Source organism: Chiloscyllium punctatum, chromosome 3, assembly GCF_047496795.1.
Source record: "Chiloscyllium punctatum isolate Juve2018m chromosome 3, sChiPun1.3, whole genome shotgun sequence".
Lineage (NCBI taxonomy): Eukaryota > Metazoa > Chordata > Chondrichthyes > Orectolobiformes > Hemiscylliidae > Chiloscyllium > Chiloscyllium punctatum.
Genome location: NC_092741.1, coordinates 26,316,453 through 26,332,215, shown reverse-complemented (window position 1 = coordinate 26,332,215; position 15,763 = coordinate 26,316,453). Strand labels below are relative to the sequence as shown.

At 51.9% G+C, this 15,763-nt stretch overlaps 10 non-coding genes across 10 annotated transcripts; all 10 read left to right on the top strand.

The window, feature by feature from the left end:
- Positions 1–862: 862 nt before the first annotated feature.
- On the top strand, positions 863–981 carry LOC140473788 (5S ribosomal RNA). The gene has a single exon (XR_011958625.1). It is a non-coding gene; the product is annotated as a 5S ribosomal RNA (ribosomal RNA).
- Positions 982–2,496: 1,515 nt separating this feature from the next.
- LOC140469102 (5S ribosomal RNA) lies at positions 2,497–2,615 on the top strand. Its single transcript, XR_011955957.1, has one exon. It is a non-coding gene; the product is annotated as a 5S ribosomal RNA (ribosomal RNA).
- A 1,513-nt stretch (positions 2,616–4,128) lies between these two features.
- On the top strand, positions 4,129–4,247 carry LOC140469100 (5S ribosomal RNA). Its single transcript, XR_011955956.1, has one exon. It is a non-coding gene; the product is annotated as a 5S ribosomal RNA (ribosomal RNA).
- Positions 4,248–5,762: 1,515 nt separating this feature from the next.
- On the top strand, positions 5,763–5,881 carry LOC140469514 (5S ribosomal RNA). Its single transcript, XR_011956132.1, has one exon. It is a non-coding gene; the product is annotated as a 5S ribosomal RNA (ribosomal RNA).
- A 1,513-nt stretch (positions 5,882–7,394) lies between these two features.
- Positions 7,395–7,513, top strand: LOC140473780 (5S ribosomal RNA). The gene has a single exon (XR_011958615.1). It is a non-coding gene; the product is annotated as a 5S ribosomal RNA (ribosomal RNA).
- Positions 7,514–9,028: 1,515 nt separating this feature from the next.
- On the top strand, positions 9,029–9,147 carry LOC140473769 (5S ribosomal RNA). Its single transcript, XR_011958607.1, has one exon. It is a non-coding gene; the product is annotated as a 5S ribosomal RNA (ribosomal RNA).
- A 1,515-nt stretch (positions 9,148–10,662) lies between these two features.
- On the top strand, positions 10,663–10,781 carry LOC140470385 (5S ribosomal RNA). Its single transcript, XR_011956481.1, has one exon. It is a non-coding gene; the product is annotated as a 5S ribosomal RNA (ribosomal RNA).
- Positions 10,782–12,294: 1,513 nt separating this feature from the next.
- Positions 12,295–12,413, top strand: LOC140469095 (5S ribosomal RNA). The gene has a single exon (XR_011955954.1). It is a non-coding gene; the product is annotated as a 5S ribosomal RNA (ribosomal RNA).
- Positions 12,414–13,928: 1,515 nt separating this feature from the next.
- Positions 13,929–14,047, top strand: LOC140469091 (5S ribosomal RNA). The gene has a single exon (XR_011955953.1). It is a non-coding gene; the product is annotated as a 5S ribosomal RNA (ribosomal RNA).
- Positions 14,048–15,552: 1,505 nt separating this feature from the next.
- LOC140468670 (5S ribosomal RNA) lies at positions 15,553–15,671 on the top strand. Its single transcript, XR_011955796.1, has one exon. It is a non-coding gene; the product is annotated as a 5S ribosomal RNA (ribosomal RNA).
- The last annotated feature ends 92 nt before the right edge of the window (positions 15,672–15,763 follow it).

Sequence of the window (15,763 nt, the reverse complement as noted above, 5' to 3'; positions counted from 1 at the left end):
GAATTGACCTCGTCAACCTACGCTGCACTCCCTCAATAGCCGGAATGTCTCTCCTCAAATTTGGAGACCAGAACTGCACACAGTACTCCAGGTGTGGTCTCACCAGGGCCCTGTACACCTGCAGAAGAACCTCTTTGCTTCTGTACTCGATCCCTCTTGTTATGAAGGCCAGCATGCTATTAGCCTTCTTCACTACCTGCTGTACCTGCATGCTTACCTTCATTGAGTGGTGTACAAGAACCCCCAGATCTCTCGGTACTGTCCCTTGACCGAAATTGATTCCATTTAGGTAGTAATCTGCCTTCGTGTTCTTGCCACCAAAGTGGATAAGCATCCATTTATCCACATTAAAGTGCATCTGCCATGCATCTGACCACTCACCTAACTTGTCCAGGTCACCCGGTAATCTCCTAACATCCTCATCACATTTCACCCTGCCACCCAGCTCAGTATCATCAGCAAATTTGCTAATGTTATTGCTAATAGCATCTTCTATATCATGAACATATATTGTAAAAAGCTGCGGTCCCAGTACTGATCCCTGCGGTACCCCACTGGTCACTGCCTGCCATTCCGAAATGGAGGCGTGGAGGAGTGTGGAAGGATGAGAGAATGCAGGCTGCAGCCCTATGAAGCAGGGGGAGGTCTTGCAGTCGGCCTGTGTGGGGATGGGGGAGACGACAGGAGCCTGGTGGGCAAGGGCTAGCTGGAGGGAGGGAGGGAGGGAGGGAAGCACGCACGGAGGAGGAAGAGCAAAGAGAAAAGAGAGAAAAAAAAAACAAAGGGGATCAAGAGAAAGAGCAGCAAAGAAAATGTGGCTGGCCAGCACGCCTTGAAGTGGGGAGAAAAGGCAGGGGCCAGCGCCTACGGCCATACTAGTCTGAAAACGCCCGATCTCGTCTGATCTCGGAAGCTAAGCAGACTCAGGCCTGGTTAGTACTTGGATGGGAGACCGCCTGGGAATACCAGGTGCAGTAGGCTTTTTCCGCCAGCAGGGGCTGCTCAAGTCACCCCTCTGCACTCGTGTTGGGCCACGCACGCAATGCAGCGACAGGTTATTTTTGCTGCCGCTGCAGGCAGGAGACAGGGAGGGGAGGAGAGCGGAGCGCTGCCAAAATCAGCAAGAAAGAGGGAAAGAAAGGGATTGGGGCTGCACGCTGTCTGCGGCTGGCAGTCAGGAAAGGAGGACAATAGACAATAGGTGCAGGAGTTGGCCATTCTGCCCTTGGAGCCTGCACCACCATTCAATATGATCATGGCTGATCATCCTTAATCAGTATCCTGTTCCTGCCTTATCTCCATAAGCCTTGATTCCACTATCCTTGAGAGCTCTGTCCAACTCTTTCTTCAATGAATCCAGAGACTGGGCCTCCACTGCCCTCTGGGGCAGAGCATTCCACACAGCCACCACTCTCTGGGTGAAGACGTTTCTCCTCATCTCTGTCCTAAACGGTCTACCCCGTATTTTTAAGCTGTGTCCTCTGTTTCGGCACTCACGTTTCCTGCCGCCAGAGTGTCCAATCCTTTGATAATCTTATATGTCTCAACCAGATCCCCTCTCAGTCTTCTAAACTCAAGGGTACACGAGCCCAGTCGCTCCAATCTTTCAGTGTAAGGTAATCCCGCCATTCCAGGAATTGACCTCGTCAACCTACGCTGCACTCCCTCAATAGCCGGAATGTCTCTCCTCAAATTTGGAGACCAGAACTGCACACAGTACTCCAGGTGTGGTCTCACCAGGGCCCTGTACACCTGCAGAAGAACCTCTTTGCTTCTGTACTCGATCCCTCTTGTTATGAAGGCCAGCATGCTATTAGCCTTCTTCACTACCTGCTGTACCTGCATGCTTACCTTCATTGAGTGGTGTACAAGAACCCCCAGATCTCTCGGTACTGTCCCTTGACCGAAATTGATTCCATTTAGGTAGTAATCTGCCTTCGTGTTCTTGCCACCAAAGTGGATAAGCATCCATTTATCCACATTAAAGTGCATCTGCCATGCATCTGACCACTCACCTAACTTGTCCAGGTCACCCGGTAATCTCCTAACATCCTCATCACATTTCACCCTGCCACCCAGCTCAGTATCATCAGCAAATTTGCTAATGTTATTGCTAATAGCATCTTCTATATCATGAACATATATTGTAAAAAGCTGCGGTCCCAGTACTGATCCCTGCGGTACCCCACAGGTCACTGCCTGCCATTCCGAAATGGAGGCGTGGAGGAGTGTGGAAGGATGAGAGAATGCAGGCTGCAGCCCTATGAAGCAGGGGGAGGTCTTGCAGTCGGCCTGTGTGGGGATGTGGGAGACGACAGGAGCCTGGTGGGCAAGGGCTAGCTGGAGGGAGGGAGGGAGGGAGGGAAGCACGCACGGAGGAGGAAGAGCAAAGAGAAAAGAGAGAAAAAAAAACCAAAGGGGATCAAGAGAAAGAGCAGCAAAGAAAATGTGGCTGGCCAGCACGCCTTGAAGTGGGGAGAAAAGGCAGGGGCCAGCGCCTACGGCCATACTAGTCTGAAAACGCCCGATCTCGTCTGATCTCGGAAGCTTAGCAGACTCAGGCCTGGTTAGTACTTGGATGGGAGACCGCCTGGGAATACCAGGTGCAGTAGGCTTTTTCCGCCAGCAGGGGCTGCTCAAGTCACCCCTCTGCACTCGTGTTGGGCCACGCACGCAATGCAGCGACAGGTTATTTTTGCTGCCGCTGCAGGCAGGTGACAGGGAGGGGAGGAGAGCGGAGCGCTGCCAAAATCAGCAAGAAAGAGGGAAAGAAAGGGATTGGGGCTGCACGCTGTCTGCGGCTGGCAGTCAGGAAAGGAGGGCAATAGACAATAGGTGCAGGAGTTGGCCATTCTGCCCTTGGAGCCTGCACCACCATTCAATATGATCATGGCTGATCATCCTTAATCAGTATCCTGTTCCTGCCTTATCTCCATAAGCCTTGATTCCACTATCCTTGAGAGCTCTGTCCAACTCTTTCTTCAATGAATCCAGAGACTGGGCCTCCACTGCCCTCTGGGGCAGAGCATTCCACACAGCCACCACTCTCTGGGTGAAGACGTTTCTCCTCATCTCTGTCCAAAACGGTCTACCCCGTATTTTTAAGCTGTGTCCTCTGTTTCGGCACTCACGTTTCCTGCCGCCAGAGTGTCCAATCCTTTGATAATCTTATATGTCTCAACCAGATCCCCTCTCAGTCTTCTAAACTCAAGGGTACACGAGCCCAGTCGCTCCAGTCTTTCAGTGTAAGGTAATCCCGCCATTCCAGGAATTGACCTCGTCAACCTACGCTGCACTCCCTCAACAGCCGGAATGTCTCTCCTCAAATTTGGAGACCAGAACTGCACACAGTACTCCAGGTGTGGTCTCACCAGGGCCCTGTACACCTGCAGAAGAACCTCTTTGCTTCTGTACTCGATCCCTCTTGTTATGAAGGCCAGCATGCTATTAGCCTTCTTCACTACCTGCTGTACCTGCATGCTTACCTTCATTGAGTGGTGTACAAGAACCCCCAGATCTCTCGGTACTGTCCCTTGACCGAAATTGATTCCATTTAGGTAGTAATCTGCCTTCCTGTTCTTGCCACCAAAGTGGATAAGCATCCATTTATCCACATTAAAGTGCATCTGCCATGCATCTGACCACTCACCTAACTTGTCCAGGTCACCCGGTAATCTCCTAACATCCTCATCACATTTCACCCTGCCACCCAGCTCAGTATCATCAGCAAATTTGCTAATGTTATTGCTAATAGCATCTTCTATATCATGAACATATATTGTAAAAAGCTGCGGTCCCAGTACTGATCCCTGCGGTACCCCACTGGTCACTGCCTGCCATTCCGAAATGGAGGCGTGGAGGAGTGTGGAAGGATGAGAGAATGCAGGCTGCAGCCCTATGAAGCAGGGGGAGGTCTTGCAGTCGGCCTGTGTGGGGATGTGGGAGACGACAGGAGCCTGGTGGGCAAGGGCTAGCTGGAGGGAGGGAGGGAGGGAGGGAAGCACGCACGGAGGAGGAAGAGCAAAGAGAAAAGAGAGAAAAAAAACAAAGGGGATCAAGAGAAAGAGCAGCAAAGAAAATGTGGCTGGCCAGCACGCCTTGAAGTGGGGAGAAAAGGCAGGGGCCAGCGCCTACGGCCATACTAGTCTGAAAACGCCCGATCTCGTCTGATCTCGGAAGCTTAGCAGACTCAGGCCTGGTTAGTACTTGGATGGGAGACCGCCTGGGAATACCAGGTGCAGTAGGCTTTTTCCGCCAGCAGGGGCTGCTCAAGTCACCCCTCTGCACTCGTGTTGGGCCACGCACGCAATGCAGCGACAGGTTATTTTTGCTGCCGCTGCAGGCAGGAGACAGGGAGGGGAGGAGAGCGGAGCGCTGCCAAAATCAGCAAGAAAGAGGGAAAGAAAGGGATTGGGGCTGCACGCTGTCTGCGGCTGGCAGTCAGGAAAGGAGGGCAATAGACAATAGGTGCAGGAGTTGGCCATTCTGCCCTTGGAGCCTGCACCACCATTCAATATGATCATGGCTGATCATCCTTAATCAGTATCCTGTTCCTGCCTTATCTCCATAAGCCTTGATTCCACTATCCTTGAGAGCTCTGTCCAACTCTTTCTTCAATGAATCCAGAGACTGGGCCTCCACTGCCCTCTGGGGCAGAGCATTCCACACAGCCATCACTCTCTGGTTGAAGACGTTTCTCCTCATCTCTGTCCTAAACGGTCTACCCCGTATTTTTAAGCTGTGTCCTCTGTTTCGGCACTCACGTTTCCTGCCGCCAGAGTGTCCAATCCTTTGATAATCTTATATGTCTCAACCAGATCCCCTCTCAGTCTTCTAAACTCAAGGGTACACGAGCCCAGTCGCTCCAGTCTTTCAGTGTAAGGTAATCCCGCCATTCCAGGAATTGACCTCGTCAACCTACGCTGCACTCCCTCAATAGCCGGAATGTCTCTCCTCAAATTTGGAGACCAGAACTGCACACAGTACTCCAGGTGTGGTCTCACCAGGGCCCTGTACACCTGCAGAAGAACCTCTTTGCTTCTGTACTCGATCCCTCTTGTTATGAAGGCCAGCATGCTATTAGCCTTCTTCACTACCTGCTGTACCTGCATGCTTACCTTCATTGAGTGGTGTACAAGAACCCCCAGATCTCTCGGTACTGTCCCTTGACCGAAATTGATTCCATTTAGGTAGTAATCTGCCTTCGTGTTCTTGCCACCAAAGTGGATAAGCATCCATTTATCCACATTAAAGTGCATCTGCCATGCATCTGACCACTCACCTAACTTGTCCAGGTCACCCGGTAATCTCCTAACATCCTCATCACATTTCACCCTGCCACCCAGCTCAGTATCATCAGCAAATTTGCTAATGTTATTGCTAATAGCATCTTCTATATCATGAACATATATTGTAAAAAGCTGCGGTCCCAGTACTGATCCCTGCGGTACCCCACTGGTCACTGCCTGCCATTCCGAAATGGAGGCGTGGAGGAGTGTGGAAGGATGAGAGAATGCAGGCTGCAGCCCTATGAAGCAGGGGGAGGTCTTGCAGTCGGCCTGTGTGGGGATGTGGGAGACGACAGGAGCCTGGTGGGCAAGGGCTAGCTGGAGGGAGGGAGGGAGGGAGGGAAGCACGCACGGAGGAGGAAGAGCAAAGAGAAAAGAGAGAAAAAAAAAACAAAGGGAATCAAGAGAAAGAGCAGCAAAGAAAATGTGGCTGGCCAGCACGCCTTGAAGTGGGGAGAAAAGGCAGGGGCCAGCGCCTACGGCCATACTAGTCTGAAATCGCCCGATCTCGTCTGATCTCGGCAGCTAAGCAGACTCAGGCCAGGTTAGTACTTGGATGGGAGACCGCCTGGGAATACCAGGTGCAGTCGGCTTATTCCGCCAGCAGGGGCTGCTCAAGTCACCCCTCTGCACTCGTGTTGGGCCACGCACGCAATGCAGCGACAGGTTATTTTTGCTGCCGCTGCAGGCAGGTGACAGGGAGGGGAGGAGAGCGGAGCGCTGCCAAAATCAGCAAGAAAGAGGGAAAGAAAGGGATTGGGGCTGCACGCTGTCTGCGGCTGGCAGTCAGGAAAGGAGGGCAATAGACAATAGGTGCAGGAGTTGGCCATTCTGCCCTTGGAGCCTGCACCACCATTCAATATGATCATGGCTGATCATCCTTAATCAGTATCCTGTTCCTGCCTTATCTCCATAAGCCTTGATTCCACTATCCTTGAGAGCTCTGTCCAACTCTTTCTTCAATGAATCCAGAGACTGGGCCTCCACTGCCCTCTGGGGCAGAGCATTCCACACAGCCACCACTCTCTGGGTGAAGACGTTTCTCCTCATCTCTGTCCTAAACGGTCTACCCCGTATTTTTAAGCTGTGTCCTCTGTTTCGGCACTCACGTTTCCTGCCGCCAGAGTGTCCAATCCTTTGATAATCTTATATGTCTCAACCAGATCCCCTCTCAGTCTTCTAAACTCAAGGGTACACGAGCCCAGTCGCTCCAGTCTTTCAGTGTAAGGTAATCCCGCCATTCCAGGAATTGACCTCGTCAACCTACGCTGCACTCCCTCAATAGCCGGAATGTCTCTCCTCAAATTTGGAGACCAGAACTGCACACAGTACTCCAGGTGTGGTCTCACCAGGGCCCTGTACACCTGCAGAAGAACCTCTTTGCTTCTGTACTCGATCCCTCTTGTTATGAAGGCCAGCATGCTATTAGCCTTCTTCACTACCTGCTGTACCTGCATGCTTACCTTCATTGAGTGGTGTACAAGAACCCCCAGATCTCTCGGTACTGTCCCTTGACCGAAATTGATTCCATTTAGGTAGTAATCTGCCTTCCTGTTCTTGCCACCAAAGTGGATAAGCATCCATTTATCCACATTAAAGTGCATCTGCCATGCATCTGACCACTCACCTAACTTGTCCAGGTCACCCGGTAATCTCCTAACATCCTCATCACATTTCACCCTGCCACCCAGCTCAGTATCATCAGCAAATTTGCTAATGTTATTGCTAATAGCATCTTCTATATCATGAACATATATTGTAAAAAGCTGCGGTCCCAGTACTGATCCCTGCGGTACCCCACTGGTCACTGCCTGCCATTCCGAAATGGAGGCGTGGAGGAGTGTGGAAGGATGAGAGAATGCAGGCTGCAGCCCTATGAAGCAGGGGGAGGTCTTGCAGTCGGCCTGTGTGGGGATGTGGGAGACGACAGGAGCCTGGTGGGCAAGGGCTAGCTGGAGGGAGGGAGGGAGGGAGGGAAGCACGCACGGAGGAGGAAGAGCAAAGAGAAAAGAGAGAAAAAAAACAAAGGGGATCAAGAGAAAGAGCAGCAAAGAAAATGTGGCTGGCCAGCACGCCTTGAAGTGGGGAGAAAAGGCAGGGGCCAGCGCCTACGGCCATACTAGTCTGAAAACGCCCGATCTCGTCTGATCTCGGAAGCTAAGCAGACTCAGGCCTGGTTAGTACTTGGATGGGAGACCGCCTGGGAATACCAGGTGCAGTAGGCTTTTTCCGCCAGCAGGGGCTGCTCAAGTCACCCCTCTGCACTCGTGTTGGGCCACGCACGCAATGCAGCGACAGGTTACTTTTGCTGCCGCTGCAGGCAGGAGACAGGGAGGGGAGGAGAGCGGAGCGCTGCCAAAATCAGCAAGAAAGAGGGAAAGAAAGGGATTGGGGCTGCACGCTGTCTGCGGCTGGCAGTCAGGAAAGGAGGGCAATAGACAATAGGTGCAGGAGTTGGCCATTCTGCCCTTGGAGCCTGCACCACCATTCAATATGATCATGGCTGATCATCCTTAATCAGTATCCTGTTCCTGCCTTATCTCCATAAGCCTTGATTCCACTATCCTTGAGAGCTCTGTCCAACTCTTTCTTCAATGAATCCAGAGACTGGGCCTCCACTGCCCTCTGGGGCAGAGCATTCCACACAGCCACCACTCTCTGGGTGAAGATGTTTCTCCTCATCTCTGTCCTAAACGGTCTACCCCGTATTTTTAAGCTGTGTCCTCTGTTTCGGCACTCACGTTTCCTGCCGCCAGAGTGTCCAATCCTTTGATAATCTTATATGTCTCAACCAGATCCCCTCTCAGTCTTCTAAACTCAAGGGTACACGAGCCCAGTCGCTCCAGTCTTTCAGTGTAAGGTAATCCCGCCATTCCAGGAATTGACCTCGTCAACCTACGCTGCACTCCCTCAATAGCCGGAATGTCTCTCCTCAAATTTGGAGACCAGAACTGCACACAGTACTCCAGGTGTGGTCTCACCAGGGCCCTGTACACCTGCAGAAGAACCTCTTTGCTTCTGTACTCGATCCCTCTTGTTATGAAGGCCAGCATGCTATTAGCCTTCTTCACTACCTGCTGTACCTGCATGCTTACCTTCATTGAGTGGTGTACAAGAACCCCCAGATCTCTCGGTACTGTCCCTTGACCGAAATTGATTCCATTTAGGTAGTAATCTGCCTTCGTGTTCTTGCCACCAAAGTGGATAAGCATCCATTTATCCACATTAAAGTGCATCTGCCATGCATCTGACCACTCACCTAACTTGTCCAGGTCACCCGGTAATCTCCTAACATCCTCATCACATTTCACCCTGCCACCCAGCTCAGTATCATCAGCAAATTTGCTAATGTTATTGCTAATAGCATCTTCTATATCATGAACATATATTGTAAAAAGCTGCGGTCCCAGTACTGATCCCTGCGGTACCCCACTGGTCACTGCCTGCCATTCCGAAATGGAGGCGTGGAGGAGTGTGGAAGGATGAGAGAATGCAGGCTGCAGCCCTATGAAGCAGGGGGAGGTCTTGCAGTCGGCCTGTGTGGGGATGGGGGAGACGACAGGAGCCTGGTGGGCAAGGGCTAGCTGGAGGGAGGGAGGGAGGGAGGGAAGCACGCACGGAGGAGGAAGAGCAAAGAGAAAAGAGAGAAAAAAAAACCAAAGGGGATCAAGAGAAAGAGCAGCAAAGAAAATGTGGCTGGCCAGCACGCCTTGAAGTGGGGAGAAAAGGCAGGGGCCAGCGCCTACGGCCATACTAGTCTGAAAACGCCCGATCTCGTCTGATCTCGGAAGCTAAGCAGACTCAGGCCTGGTTAGTACTTGGATGGGAGACCGCCTGGGAATACCAGGTGCAGTAGGCTTTTTCCGCCAGCAGGGGCTGCTCAAGTCACCCCTCTGCACTCGTGTTGGGCCACGCACGCAATGCAGCGACAGGTTATTTTTGCTGCCGCTGCAGGCAGGAGACAGGGAGGGGAGGAGAGCGGAGCGCTGCCAAAATCAGCAAGAAAGAGGGAAAGAAAGGGATTGGGGCTGCACGCTGTCTGCGGCTGGCAGTCAGGAAAGGAGGACAATAGACAATAGGTGCAGGAGTTGGCCATTCTGCCCTTGGAGCCTGCACCACCATTCAATATGATCATGGCTGATCATCCTTAATCAGTATCCTGTTCCTGCCTTATCTCCATAAGCCTTGATTCCACTATCCTTGAGAGCTCTGTCCAACTCTTTCTTCAATGAATCCAGAGACTGGGCCTCCACTGCCCTCTGGGGCAGAGCATTCCACACAGCCACCACTCTCTGGGTGAAGACGTTTCTCCTCATCTCTGTCCTAAACGGTCTACCCCGTATTTTTAAGCTGTGTCCTCTGTTTCGGCACTCACGTTTCCTGCCGCCAGAGTGTCCAATCCTTTGATAATCTTATATGTCTCAACCAGATCCCCTCTCAGTCTTCTAAACTCAAGGGTACACGAGCCCAGTCGCTCCAATCTTTCAGTGTAAGGTAATCCCGCCATTCCAGGAATTGACCTCGTCAACCTACGCTGCACTCCCTCAATAGCCGGAATGTCTCTCCTCAAATTTGGAGACCAGAACTGCACACAGTACTCCAGGTGTGGTCTCACCAGGGCCCTGTACACCTGCAGAAGAACCTCTTTGCTTCTGTACTCGATCCCTCTTGTTATGAAGGCCAGCATGCTATTAGCCTTCTTCACTACCTGCTGTACCTGCATGCTTACCTTCATTGAGTGGTGTACAAGAACCCCCAGATCTCTCGGTACTGTCCCTTGACCGAAATTGATTCCATTTAGGTAGTAATCTGCCTTCGTGTTCTTGCCACCAAAGTGGATAAGCATCCATTTATCCACATTAAAGTGCATCTGCCATGCATCTGACCACTCACCTAACTTGTCCAGGTCACCCGGTAATCTCCTAACATCCTCATCACATTTCACCCTGCCACCCAGCTCAGTATCATCAGCAAATTTGCTAATGTTATTGCTAATAGCATCTTCTATATCATGAACATATATTGTAAAAAGCTGCGGTCCCAGTACTGATCCCTGCGGTACCCCACAGGTCACTGCCTGCCATTCCGAAATGGAGGCGTGGAGGAGTGTGGAAGGATGAGAGAATGCAGGCTGCAGCCCTATGAAGCAGGGGGAGGTCTTGCAGTCGGCCTGTGTGGGGATGTGGGAGACGACAGGAGCCTGGTGGGCAAGGGCTAGCTGGAGGGAGGGAGGGAGGGAGGGAAGCACGCACGGAGGAGGAAGAGCAAAGAGAAAAGAGAGAAAAAAAAACCAAAGGGGATCAAGAGAAAGAGCAGCAAAGAAAATGTGGCTGGCCAGCACGCCTTGAAGTGGGGAGAAAAGGCAGGGGCCAGCGCCTACGGCCATACTAGTCTGAAAACGCCCGATCTCGTCTGATCTCGGAAGCTTAGCAGACTCAGGCCTGGTTCGTACTTGGATGGGAGACCGCCTGGGAATACCAGGTGCAGTAGGCTTTTTCCGCCAGCAGGGGCTGCTCAAGTCACCCCTCTGCACTCGTGTTGGGCCACGCACGCAATGCAGCGACAGGTTATTTTTGCTGCCGCTGCAGGCAGGTGACAGGGAGGGGAGGAGAGCGGAGCGCTGCCAAAATCAGCAAGAAAGAGGGAAAGAAAGGGATTGGGGCTGCACGCTGTCTGCGGCTGGCAGTCAGGAAAGGAGGGCAATAGACAATAGGTGCAGGAGTTGGCCATTCTGCCCTTGGAGCCTGCACCACCATTCAATATGATCATGGCTGATCATCCTTAATCAGTATCCTGTTCCTGCCTTATCTCCATAAGCCTTGATTCCACTATCCTTGAGAGCTCTGTCCAACTCTTTCTTCAATGAATCCAGAGACTGGGCCTCCACTGCCCTCTGGGGCAGAGCATTCCACACAGCCACCACTCTCTGGGTGAAGACGTTTCTCCTCATCTCTGTCCTAAACGGTCTACCCCGTATTTTTAAGCTGTGTCCTCTGTTTCGGCACTCACGTTTCCTGCCGCCAGAGTGTCCAATCCTTTGATAATCTTATATGTCTCAACCAGATCCCCTCTCAGTCTTCTAAACTCAAGGGTACACGAGCCCAGTCGCTCCAGTCTTTCAGTGTAAGGTAATCCCGCCATTCCAGGAATTGACCTCGTCAACCTACGCTGCACTCCCTCAACAGCCGGAATGTCTCTCCTCAAATTTGGAGACCAGAACTGCACACAGTACTCCAGGTGTGGTCTCACCAGGGCCCTGTACACCTGCAGAAGAACCTCTTTGCTTCTGTACTCGATCCCTCTTGTTATGAAGGCCAGCATGCTATTAGCCTTCTTCACTACCTGCTGTACCTGCATGCTTACCTTCATTGAGTGGTGTACAAGAACCCCCAGATCTCTCGGTACTGTCCCTTGACCGAAATTGATTCCATTTAGGTAGTAATCTGCCTTCCTGTTCTTGCCACCAAAGTGGATAAGCATCCATTTATCCACATTAAAGTGCATCTGCCATGCATCTGACCACTCACCTAACTTGTCCAGGTCACCCGGTAATCTCCTAACATCCTCATCACATTTCACCCTGCCACCCAGCTCAGTATCATCAGCAAATTTGCTAATGTTATTGCTAATAGCATCTTCTATATCATGAACATATATTGTAAAAAGCTGCGGTCCCAGTACTGATCCCTGCGGTACCCCACTGGTCACTGCCTGCCATTCCGAAATGGAGGCGTGGAGGAGTGTGGAAGGATGAGAGAATGCAGGCTGCAGCCCTATGAAGCAGGGGGAGGTCTTGCAGTCGGCCTGTGTGGGGATGTGGGAGACGACAGGAGCCTGGTGGGCAAGGGCTAGCTGGAGGGAGGGAGGGAGGGAGGGAAGCACGCACGGAGGAGGAAGAGCAAAGAGAAAAGAGAGAAAAAAAACAAAGGGGATCAAGAGAAAGAGCAGCAAAGAAAATGTGGCTGGCCAGCACGCCTTGAAGTGGGGAGAAAAGGCAGGGGCCAGCGCCTACGGCCATACTAGTCTGAAAACGCCCGATCTCGTCTGATCTCGGAAGCTTAGCAGACTCAGGCCTGGTTAGTACTTGGATGGGAGACCGCCTGGGAATACCAGGTGCAGTAGGCTTTTTCCGCCAGCAGGGGCTGCTCAAGTCACCCCTCTGCACTCGTGTTGGGCCACGCACGCAATGCAGCGACAGGTTATTTTTGCTGCCGCTGCAGGCAGGTGACAGGGAGGGGAGGAGAGCGGAGCGCTGCCAAAATCAGCAAGAAAGAGGGAAAGAAAGGGATTGGGGCTGCACGCTGTCTGCGGCTGGCAGTCAGGAAAGGAGGGCAATAGACAATAGGTGCAGGAGTTGGCCATTCTGCCCTTGGAGCCTGCACCACCATTCAATATGATCATGGCTGATCATCCTTAATCAGTATCCTGTTCCTGCCTTATCTCCATAAGCCTTGATTCCACTATCCTTGAGAGCTCTGTCCAACTCTTTCTTCAATGAATCCAGAGACTGGGCCTCCACTGCCCTCTGGGGCAGAGCATTCCACACAGCCACCACTCTCTGGGTGAAGACGTTTCTCCTCATCTCTGTCCTAAACGGTCTACCCCGTATTTTTAAGCTGTGTCCTCTGTTTCGGCACTCACGTTTCCTGCCGCCAGAGTGTCCAATCCTTTGATAATCTTATATGTCTCAACCAGATCCCCTCTCAGTCTTCTAAACTCAAGGGTACACGAGCCCAGTCGCTCCAGTCTTTCAGTGTAAGGTAATCCCGCCATTCCAGGAATTGACCTCGTCAACCTACGCTGCACTCCCTCAATAGCCGGAATGTCTCTCCTCAAATTTGGAGACCAGAACTGCACACAGTACTCCAGGTGTGGTCTCACCAGGGCCCTGTACACCTGCAGAAGAACCTCTTTGCTTCTGTACTCGATCCCTCTTGTTATGAAGGCCAGCATGCTATTAGCCTTCTTCACTACCTGCTGTACCTGCATGCTTACCTTCATTGAGTGGTGTACAAGAACCCCCAGATCTCTCGGTACTGTCCCTTGACCGAAATTGATTCCATTTAGGTAGTAATCTGCCTTCCTGTTCTTGCCACCAAAGTGGATAAGCATCCATTTATCCACATTAAAGTGCATCTGCCATGCATCTGACCACTCACCTAACTTGTCCAGGTCACCCGGTAATCTCCTAACATCCTCATCACATTTCACCCTGCCACCCAGCTCAGTATCATCAGCAAATTTGCTAATGTTATTGCTAATAGCATCTTCTATATCATGAACATATATTGTAAAAAGCTGCGGTCCCAGTACTGATCCCTGCGGTACCCCACTGGTCACTGCCTGCCATTCCGAAATGGAGGCGTGGAGGAGTGTGGAAGGATGAGAGAATGCAGGCTGCAGCCCTATGAAGCAGGGGGAGGTCTTGCAGTCGGCCTGTGTGGGGATGTGGGAGACGACAGGAGCCTGGTGGGCAAGGGCTAGCTGGAGGGAGGGAGGGAGGGAGGGAAGCACGCACGGAGGAGGAAGAGCAAAGAGAAAAGAGAGAAAAAAAAACCAAAGGGGATCAAGAGAAAGAGCAGCAAAGAAAATGTGGCTGGCCAGCACGCCTTGAAGTGGGGAGAAAAGGCAGGGGCCAGCGCCTACGGCCATACTAGTCTGAAAACGCCCGATCTCGTCTGATCTCGGAAGCTTAGCAGACTCAGGCCTGGTTAGTACTTGGATGGGAGACCGCCTGGGAATACCAGGTGCAGTAGGCTTTTTCCGCCAGCAGGGGCTGCTCAAGTCACCCCTCTGCACTCGTGTTGGGCCACGCACGCAATGCAGCGACAGGTTATTTTTGCTGCCGCTGCAGGCAGGAGACAGGGAGGGGAGGAGAGCGGAGCGCTGCCAAAATCAGCAAGAAAGAGGGAAAGAAAGGGATTGGGGCTGCACGCTGTCTGCGGCTGGCAGTCAGGAAAGGAGGGCAATAGACAATAGGTGCAGGAGTTGGCCATTCTGCCCTTGGAGCCTGCACCACCATTCAATATGATCATGGCTGATCATCCTTAATCAGTATCCTGTTCCTGCCTTATCTCCATAAGCCTTGATTCCACTATCCTTGAGAGCTCTGTCCAACTCTTTCTTCAATGAATCCAGAGACTGGGCCTCCACTGCCCTCTGGGGCAGAGCATTCCACACAGCCACCACTCTCTGGGTGAAGACGTTTCTCCTCATCTCTGTCCTAAACGGTCTACCCCGTATTTTTAAGCTGTGTCCTCTGTTTCGGCACTCACGTTTCCTGCCGCCAGAGTGTCCAATCCTTTGATAATCTTATATGTCTCAACCAGATCCCCTCTCAGTCTTCTAAACTCAAGGGTACACGAGCCCAGTCGCTCCAGTCTTTCAGTGTAAGGTAATCCCGCCATTCCAGGAATTGACCTCGTCAACCTACGCTGCACTCCCTCAACAGCCGGAATGTCTCTCCTCAAATTTGGAGACCAGAACTGCACACAGTACTCCAGGTGTGGTCTCACCAGGGCCCTGTACACCTGCAGAAGAACCTCTTTGCTTCTGTACTCGATCCCTCTTGTTATGAAGGCCAGCATGCTATTAGCCTTCTTCACTACCTGCTGTACCTGCATGCTTACCTTCATTGAGTGGTGTACAAGAACCCCCAGATCTCTCGGTACTGTCCCTTGACCGAAATTGATTCCATTTAGGTAGTAATCTGCCTTCCTGTTCTTGCCACCAAAGTGGATAAGCATCCATTTATCCACATTAAAGTGCATCTGCCATGCATCTGACCACTCACCTAACTTGTCCAGGTCACCCGGTAATCTCCTAACATCCTCATCACATTTCACCCTGCCACCCAGCTCAGTATCATCAGCAAATTTGCTAATGTTATTGCTAATAGCATCTTCTATATCATGAACATATATTGTAAAAAGCTGCGGTCCCAGTACTGATCCCTGCGGTACCCCACTGGTCACTGCCTGCCATTCCGAAATGGAGGCGTGGAGGAGTGTGGAAGGATGAGAGAATGAAGGCTGCAGCCCTATGAAGCAGGGGGAGGTCTTGCAGTCGGCCTGTGTGGGGATGTGGGAGACGACAGGAGCCTGGTGGGCAAGGTCTAGCTGGAGGGAGGGAGGGAAGCACGCACGGAGGAGGAAGAGCAAAGAGAAAAGAGAGAAAAAAAATAAAGGGGATCAAGAGAAAGAGCAGCAAAGAAAATGTGGCTGGCCAGCACGCCTTGAAGTGGGGAGAAAAGGCAGGGGCCAGCGCCTACGGCCATACTAGTCTGAAAACGCCCGATCTCGTCTGATCTCGGAAGCTTAGCAGACTTAGGCCTGGTTAGTACTTGGATGGGAGACCGCCTGGGAATACCAGGTGCAGTAGGCTTTTTCCGCCAGCAGGGGCTGCTCAAGTCACCCCTCTGCACTCGTGTTGGGCCACGCACGCAATGCAGCGACAGGTTATTTTTGCTGCCGCTG